Source organism: Prionailurus bengalensis, chromosome C1, assembly GCF_016509475.1.
Source record: "Prionailurus bengalensis isolate Pbe53 chromosome C1, Fcat_Pben_1.1_paternal_pri, whole genome shotgun sequence".
In the NCBI taxonomy this organism is placed as follows: Eukaryota; Metazoa; Chordata; class Mammalia; order Carnivora; family Felidae; genus Prionailurus; species Prionailurus bengalensis.
This window is the reverse complement of record NC_057345.1, coordinates 118,442,726-118,450,908: the sequence shown is the minus strand read 5'-3', so window position 1 is coordinate 118,450,908 and position 8,183 is coordinate 118,442,726. Positions and strand designations below refer to the sequence as shown.

At 52.2% G+C, this 8,183-nt stretch overlaps 1 long non-coding RNA gene across 1 annotated transcript; it reads right to left on the bottom strand.

Moving 5' to 3' along the window:
- Positions 1–1,139: 1,139 nt before the first annotated feature.
- LOC122481246 lies at positions 1,140–6,817 on the bottom strand. The gene is made up of 2 exons (XR_006296795.1): positions 6,671–6,817; positions 1,140–4,643 (listed from the first exon to the last, which is right to left on the bottom strand). It is a non-coding gene; the product is annotated as an uncharacterized LOC122481246 (long non-coding RNA).
- Positions 6,818–8,183: the final 1,366 nt, after the last annotated feature.

Sequence of the window (8,183 nt, the reverse complement as noted above, 5' to 3'; positions counted from 1 at the left end):
CTAAATATAAGAACTGAAACTATAAAACTCTTAGAGGAACACAGTGGGGAATCTTCATGACATTGGATTTACCAATGGTTTCTCAGATAGGACACCGGAAGCACAGGCAACAAAAGAGAAAATAGATAAAACTAGAATTCACTGAAATGAAACACGGTGCATCAAAGGGCACAATCAACAGAGCCACAGAGGCACCCCCACAGGATGGGACAAGATAGTTACAAGTCATGTATGTGATAAGGGGTTAACATCCAGAATACATAAAAAAATTCCTGCAACTCAACAACAACAAGAACAAACAACCTGATTTAAAAATGGGAAAGGGATTTGCACAGGCATATTTCCAAAGAAGATATACAAGTGGCCAACAGAGATAAGCTCAACATCACTAATCAGTAGGGAAATGTAAATCAAAACCACAATGAGATACCATCTCACACCTATTAGGACAACTGCTATTTACCTACTTTTTTTTTTTTAATTTTTTTTTCAACGTTTATTTATTTTTGGGACAGAGAGAGACAGAGCATGAACGGGGGAGGGGCAGAGAGAGAGGGAGACACAGAATCGGAAACAGGCTCCAGGCTCTGAGCCATCAGCCCAGAGCCCGACGCGGGGCTCGAACTCACGGACCGCGAGATCGTGACCTGGCTGAAGTCGGACGCTTAACCGACTGCGCCACCCAGGCGCCCCGACTTTTTTTTTTTTAATGTTTATTTATTTTTGAGAGAGAGACCAGAGTGTTAGCAGGGGAGGAGCAGAGAGAGAAACCGAAGCAGACTCCAGGCTCTGAGCTGTCAGCACAGAGCCTGACGCGGGGCTCGAACTCATAAACCGCGACAACATGACTTGAGCTGAAGTCCGACGCTTAACTGACGGAACCACCCCGGCGCCCCGGGACAACTGCTATTTAAAAGAGACAAAAAACAAAACAAAACAACACAAAAAAAAACCAGAACAGAAACAGAAAATAAGCGTTGGCAAGGGTGTAGAGAAACTGGAACCTTGTGCTTTGCCGGTGGGCATGTAAAATGCTGCAGAGTATCTTCTCAAAAAATTAAAAGTGGAAGTATCATACAATCCAGCAATGTCACTTCTGGGCATATACGTATAGAACGGAAAGCAGGGTCTTGAAGAGATCTTTGTACACCTATATTCGTAGCAGCATTCTTCACAATAGCCAAAATGTGGGTGCACCCCGCGTGTCCACTGATAGATGCATAGATAAAATGTGGTGTATACACACACACACACACACACACACACACACACACAACGGGACAGTATTCAGCCTTAAAAAGCAAGGCAGTTTTGACACCTGCGACCACACGGGTGACCCCTGAGGATGTTATGCCACGTGAAATAAACCAGTCACAAAAAGACAAATACCGTATGATTCCATTTATGCGAGGTACCTACAGCTGTCAAATTCAGAGAGACAGAACATGGGATGATAGTGGTCAGGGCTGAGGGCGGCAGGAATGAGGAGCTGTTTAGTGGGCACAGCGTTCCAGTTTTGCAAGATGAAAAGAGCTCTGGGGAAAGATGGCAGTGGGGTTTGCCCAGCAGTGAGAGCACACTTCACGCCATCAAACTGTAAAAAAAAAAAATGGCTAAGACGGTAAATTTTTGGTTATGTAGATTTCACTGCGGTTAAAAAAAAAAAAAAAAAAAAGGTTTTGTCTTGCCAGACTGCCCCTTTCTTGATCTTGTGGTTACAGAGAGCAGGCTTTTGTGGGGACAATTTTTTGTTTGTTCGTGTCTGTTGGTGTTTCTGGGTTGTTAACTCTTTTGGTCCAAATCTGGTGTATATGAAGCAAAAGAAAAATTAAGAAAAATAAAACGCAGCCAATTCACCACTGTGTGGCTCTTCGGGTCCCAATCCCCTAGCCAGTGGGCCTTCTCTCCGCTTTTCAGAGTCCTCTTGTGTTTGTTTTATATGTGATGTTCAAGGTTTTTAGTGGAACTTAGAAGGTGGAACAGGGGGAAGTGCATCTACTCCCATCTTTCCAGAAGCAGGAGGCTTGGTCTGCTGTATTTGTACTGGTTCTCCTGGTAATGCTGGTACTCACCAAGGACGGACTACGGAATTTGCCTCGGAGTCCCAAGCTCCCAGGGGCATGGACTGGGGCTCCCTTGTTTACAGTGAACCTCTGAGCTGATCACAGTTGGTCCTGATCCGTCCTCATGTAGGGCCCCAAACCTTGCTGGGTCTCCCAGGCAGTCTCTGCCCATCCTCGGTGGCATACATCTGCAGTGATTCACTTGCCCACTCTTTTGGCCACTCATTCTGAGCCTTCTCCTCAGGCAAGAGTTCAGATTCTCCCCCTGCAGTCTCTAGAAGGTTCTTAAAAACTCTTGAAAGGCCAAGTGCACAGCAGCGAAGCTCCTTCTTCCTCCTTCCCCCAAAACCGGCTTCCCCAGGCTCTAGCCTTCAGTTCGGTCCTGCTCCTTTCTTCTGGGTCCTCTTGGGGCGTGTTCATGCTCCCGCATTTCCCGACACACACAGAACAGCATCCAGCAGGTGGAAAGCACAACACTGCTTTATGAAACTCTGGGAAGGGGAGTGGCAGTTCTGTGGGTCTTCTGTGCTCCGGGCCTTCGGGGTGGTCTCACTGAGTCTTCCCAGTTCTTCAAAGGTAGGACTTATTGGTGCCAATTCACAGACGAGGAAATAGAGGCTTGGGGAAGTTAAGTAATCTGCATAAGGTCACGCAGGTGGTGAGTGGCAGGGCCAGGACCAGGAGCCCAATGGCCTGACTTTGGAGCCCAAGCTCTTCTGGCCTTGTCTTAGAAGGACCCAAAACCTCACCAGAAGTCCGAGTGCCGGCCCATTACCTGACCCCAAGGACCACCCGCAGAGCCAGATCTGATCTAAGTCCTCTTGGCTGTGACCCCTATTGGGCCCAGTTCAGGCAGCAGGTGAGGACCACGTGACCTGAAATACGAGGAAGAAGGAGCAAGCAATCAGCTGACATCAGATTTTCTGAGGGGCTTATGAGTTTGAAGTGCCCAGTTGGGTTCAGAGTTAGAACCACCCTTTCCCCGACAAAGCAATTAAGCCGCTTCAGAGAAAAATGGCTTTGTTTGGCCCTTGGATACCATTCCTGAGAAATGATGGTAGCAAATAACGTACGTTCAGCAAACCTCCTGTCTCTGCCGCGCGGCTGGCTTTGGATGTGGTCCAAGAACTGGTGTGATGTCGCTCTCCAGTTCCAGTCCCAGCCAGTCCCGGCTGCCCTGGGTGAGGCTCTTGGCTGGGCCGGATTTTTGGGACCTGATTTAATACATACCGAACGGTTTGAGTCTTCCGCGAGAAAAAGGAAAACATTCCCCGGATTTGGGGAGCAGTCATCATCCTGACGATACGAACAACAAGGACGGTTCCAGGCCACTAGGGTGTCTGGAGGCCGGGCCTGGGAGGTAAGCGCTGTTACAGCCCCACCCATTTTACAGATGCAAAAGTGGAGGCCAGGAGCACCTTCAAGGTAACCCCGTTTTCATGAAGTGCTTCCCGATGTAAGGTCCTTCTCTTAGCGTGAACTGTGCACCCAGGAGAGTAGCCAGCACACAGGCAGTCATAGCTAGGTGCTCAACAGTCAACACTGGCTGAACGAATAAAGGAGGCATTTCTTGCTTCTTCATCGTGATGAACTTATATTTGATGGCATTTACTTCAATTTCCCACCCAGCGCGGGAATCTCTTCTATAACGTCTCTGGGAGAGGGTCATCCACCTTGAATACCCCCAGGGATGGGGAGCTCACTCCCTCCAGAGACAGCTCTTCCCACCTTCGGACAGCTCTAATCTCAGCAAGGACAACAGTTCATTATTCTGAGCTGAGCTCGGCCTCCCTGGGATGGGTAATTACTGGTTCTGGTTTTACCCTCTGCTGTGCTCAAACTTCTCCCATTTCTACTGGTTAGTCTTTAAAAATCAGAAGAGGCCTGCTCCTTCTCCAAGTTTTCCCGTTTGGGGATTTGGGTGAAGCTGGCCTGGGTGTCGGAGTCTTGAGACCCAGCCACGGGGTGACAACCGTGCGGAAGGGCTGCGTATGTTCGGTCTGAGGAAGATGAGTCGGTAGCGAGGTGAGGGTGTTATGAGGGGAGCCCTCGGTTATCTTCAAGGCGTTGCAGATACGAATGAAGAAATAACAGTCGTAATGGCAAATAATTACTGTGGTGCTGGGCCCTGAGCTAAAAGCTTTCCTGCTATCGTCTCAGCCGTGTCCCATAACAGTCCTCTGCAGTGACTCTTACCCCACTTTACAGATGAGGGAACTGAGGCACAGGAAGGTTAAATCACGTGGGCAGGGTCACTCAGCTGGTAAATGGAGATACTGGAACGCAAACCCCAGCTGGTCTGACCGGACCCCTCCCTCCCACCTCCCGCACGCACAGGGGACGCACAGCGCTGGGTGGCCAGAATATGGCTCACAGGTAGAAGCTACAGGAAGATGGGCAAATGTCTGGTTAGGTGCAGCACTTTCTAGAAATCAGAACTATCAGCCGATGGAATTAGCTGCCTCATAAGGTGGTAGGCACCAATGTGGGAGCAGGGTCCAGGGGGATCCACGTCACAGAAAAGTCTTTGGACCACGTTTATCCAGTTGAATCCAATTAAAAACAGATCCCTAGGGCAACCTTTAAAAGAGAAAAAGGAAAGTGAGGAATGAATGGTGTTTGCAATGTATCTCTGGGCCCAGCTAGAAACTCCTTCTCTGGCACCTGCGTCTGAGTCCCCGCCAAAATATTAGGATTCCCGAAAACCCTGGTCATTGGGGGCTGGTCTTGACCTTGTTTCTAGGAGTTAAGAAGCAGAGAAGGGTGGATGGAAGGCCTGGGTCTCCTCAAGCAAAAGGCCCATTCCCTCCAATGCCCATCTATATGGTGAGATGAGCCTCAGAGAAAGCAAGTCACTTGCCCAGGACCACAGACCTCATACACAGCTCTGCTGGGGACCTAGAAGGGACAGCCCCATGAGCTAGCCCTCACTCAGTCCTGGGAAGCCTCAGAAGAGAGGCTGAGCTCCGCCCCGGTAACCCCTCTCCCTCCGGGTCTCCAGGGACTGGCTCCGGATCCTGGAATAGTAGGTGAGAACATTCTGGCCTCCGGTTTCCCTCCTGCTGGCGAATATTAGGCTCAGGGTCACTTGAGAGCTGGTGCCTGGCCGGGAGTGGGAGACTGGACACATGTCCGGTCCGCAGGTGCCCTCAAGAGACCCACCGAGGTCCAGGTAGCGCCTGGGTTCCTCCCAGAGGCAGTTTTGTGGTTGGTAGATGCCTGCTCCATCAGGCCAGTGCCCTGGGCCCTTTTCCACCCGGCCTTCTTTCAGCTCTTCCTGTACTTTAGGAGAATAATTAGATGATTCTATGCTGTGGTCCTGTCCCCGGCAGGCTGGCGTCTGGACAGCATGGAGGACGAGTCTCCTCCTGGGGCAGGCCAATGGCGGGAGCGTCTGGGAGAGGGAGGCCTGAAGGTGGACAGAACCTAATGGTGGCGGCAGCATCAGGGACAGCCGCGGTTCCTGCTCACCCGGGACCTCTCCATCCAGGAGACCCAGGCAGGGCAGGGTTGGGGGTGGGGAGGCCCCATGGGTGCCACTTCATAGGCTGGGATGCTGAGTCACTTGCCTGATGTTGGGCTTCTGGTGAGCGACTGAGTGAGTGAGTGAGTGAGTGACAGGCTCAGAACTGGATCTGGTCAGAGTGTCCTTAGGCCTGTGGTCTTATCACCTCACGACAGTGCTCTCTTCCCCTGGCCGGACCCTGCCTGGAGCATTGCCACTGCGGCTCCCACTGCCTCACGGGCCTTCTGAGTGTCAGAGGTGGGCATGGGGTTCAAACAGCCCCCTCCTTCCAGGAAGGGCTGTTCACCCTCCTCCGTTTGCTTCTCCTAAATGGAGGCCTGTGGTCTCCCCAGACGTCCCTGCTGTCCGAGGGGAAGGGCCCCCGGAGAGCACCTTATGTCTTGTTTGATGGACAACAAAACTGCAGCCCAGAGAGGGCAAGCGGCTTTCCTGAGGCCACAGAGCAAATGGGAGGCAGAGCCCATCTCGAACTCAGGCATCCTGACTCCCAGGCACACACACGCTTGTGACTGGGGTCTCCGCACTTTCCCTCTTCCAAAGATGATACTTTGTCACACACATGGCAGAGGGACCAGGCACAACCACGACCGTAAAACTGAGCAGTTTGTTGGTGGGGACGGTTATGGCTCCCAAGTGCCCGCCCCCCCATCCACCAGAGAGGCACCTAGGCTAAGAAATCACGTGCCACCAATTCTCTTGCTCCCCGCTTCCCCCCTCTGAAGAGTGAGGTCCTGCTTTCCTTCCAGCCACTACCTCCCGGAATGCCAGGAGCACTCTTCTGTTTTGGGAGAAGCTGCCGTCAGCCTCAGTTTCTCCATCTGTGACAATGGCTCCACGCCCGGCTTGTTGGGCTCATCAAGCGACCCACCGGGAGAGGCAAGTGCGGAGAGGGCTATGTAGGAAAGTCACCTATTGTCCGAGCCCTTTGTCCCCACTTAAACTGCAGCAGGGGACCTGCGCGACAGCCAGGGCCTCTCATTTCCTTTGAGTAAGCGCTCTCCCTGCAAGAGGGAGCCACTGACCTCAAAGGCCGGCCCACAAAGGGGCCCTGACATCGTGGGGAACAATGTCGCCTGTTTACCTGACAGATTGTCCGCTTTCTTTTCATCTCCGAGGAAAAGAGCTCCCGCTGGGAGCCGCTAATCCCAGAGTAAACAGATGACCTCGTGGTGCTTTTCTTCCGGAGGTGGGGTGCGGAGGCAAGCGCCCCAACTGTGCAAACAGATCCTGGAGGCCTCGTGCGCCTGCGGGGGCGTGGCCCCGGGGCCCGGGCGGGAGGAGCCCCTCCCTCGAGCCCGCCCTCTTTCTCCCTTTGTGGTTTCCCGTTGAATGCGGAGAAGCTCAAAGGCAGGGGCGAGAAAGGTCAAAGCCAATTTGCAGGGCCGAGCGTGGGGGAGGAGAGAAGGGGCCAGACGGGGCGTTTTGGGAGGCCTGACCTTCACCTGGATACAACCCCTGTGGCCTGTCCCCAGGCCTTCTGTGGACGCTGTCCCCGGCAGAGCCGGCGCGGTGTCCTGGCCACTCCCTTACTGGCTGTTGGCAGAGGCCAGCAGCTGCCCCTCTCTGAGCCTCAGTTTCCCCATCTGGAAAGCAGGGATGAAGAAGACAGCCGACTCTTAAGGCTGTTGCAAAATATTGCCATGAGCTCTCCGCAAGTGGCGGTGACTTACGATTAGAGAGAGAGAAAGCCGAGTCTGGAAGCTGGAATGAGATGCCAGCAGAGTGTGGAGAGTGTTCCGGGAGAGGGTAGGCAGAGTCGGGGGAAAAAGGCACTCAGTTAGTTGGGACTGAATAGCGCTTGTATGCGAAACAGAAGATAAAAAAGCCTCTGAAATAACGTATCACATTGTGGGTTATCTCTGGGAGGGGACCCAAATTCTCCCACTTCCTGATGGTGTGACCTTGGGAGAGCTATTTGGCCCTTATGTCCTTTGGTGTCCTCCTTTACAAATAGATAGATAGACAAGTCCTATGTCAAAGGGCTCTCCTTGAAATGAAAAGAACCTGGAACAGAGTAGATGCTCAATTAATATCAGTTCCTGGGGCTTAGTAAAGGCAGGCTTTACTCCTTGCAAGGAGCTTGGGTGGGGGTGGGGGGGATCTGGATGAGTTAAAGACCCATGGGATGGGAGCCCCATCACGCCTTATTTGGATGCCGCCAGAGGCTGCCCTTTCCCTCGGGTAGTGGGGAGCTGGGTGGGGTGGATCCTCCCACAGGGTGAGCCCTGGGTGACCAGCCGGTGCCTTCCCAGCCACCTCTCTTGGCTGTCCCTACAGGCTGTGTGTGCCTCATCTCGGCATTCAGGGCTTCTGCGACTATCAGCTCCTCTTTGGGGTAGAGAAGGTGAGAGATGTTTAGGTGAAGCAGGTGGTGTCTCCCGGGGTTCTTCAGCTTTCCTTTTTAAAGGGAAGGAAGGAATGAGAAGGAAAAGCAGGAAAAGGATGTACTATTTGGTGAACATCTTAAAGCAAGTTTATAGGTATCAGAAGCTTTGGCTTCAAGGAACAGCAAACTCAATTTACTGTAGCTTAAACAAATGGAGGTTTCTTTTTCTAACATATTAAGAATTCTGGACATGGGTGGCTGCTGGTCT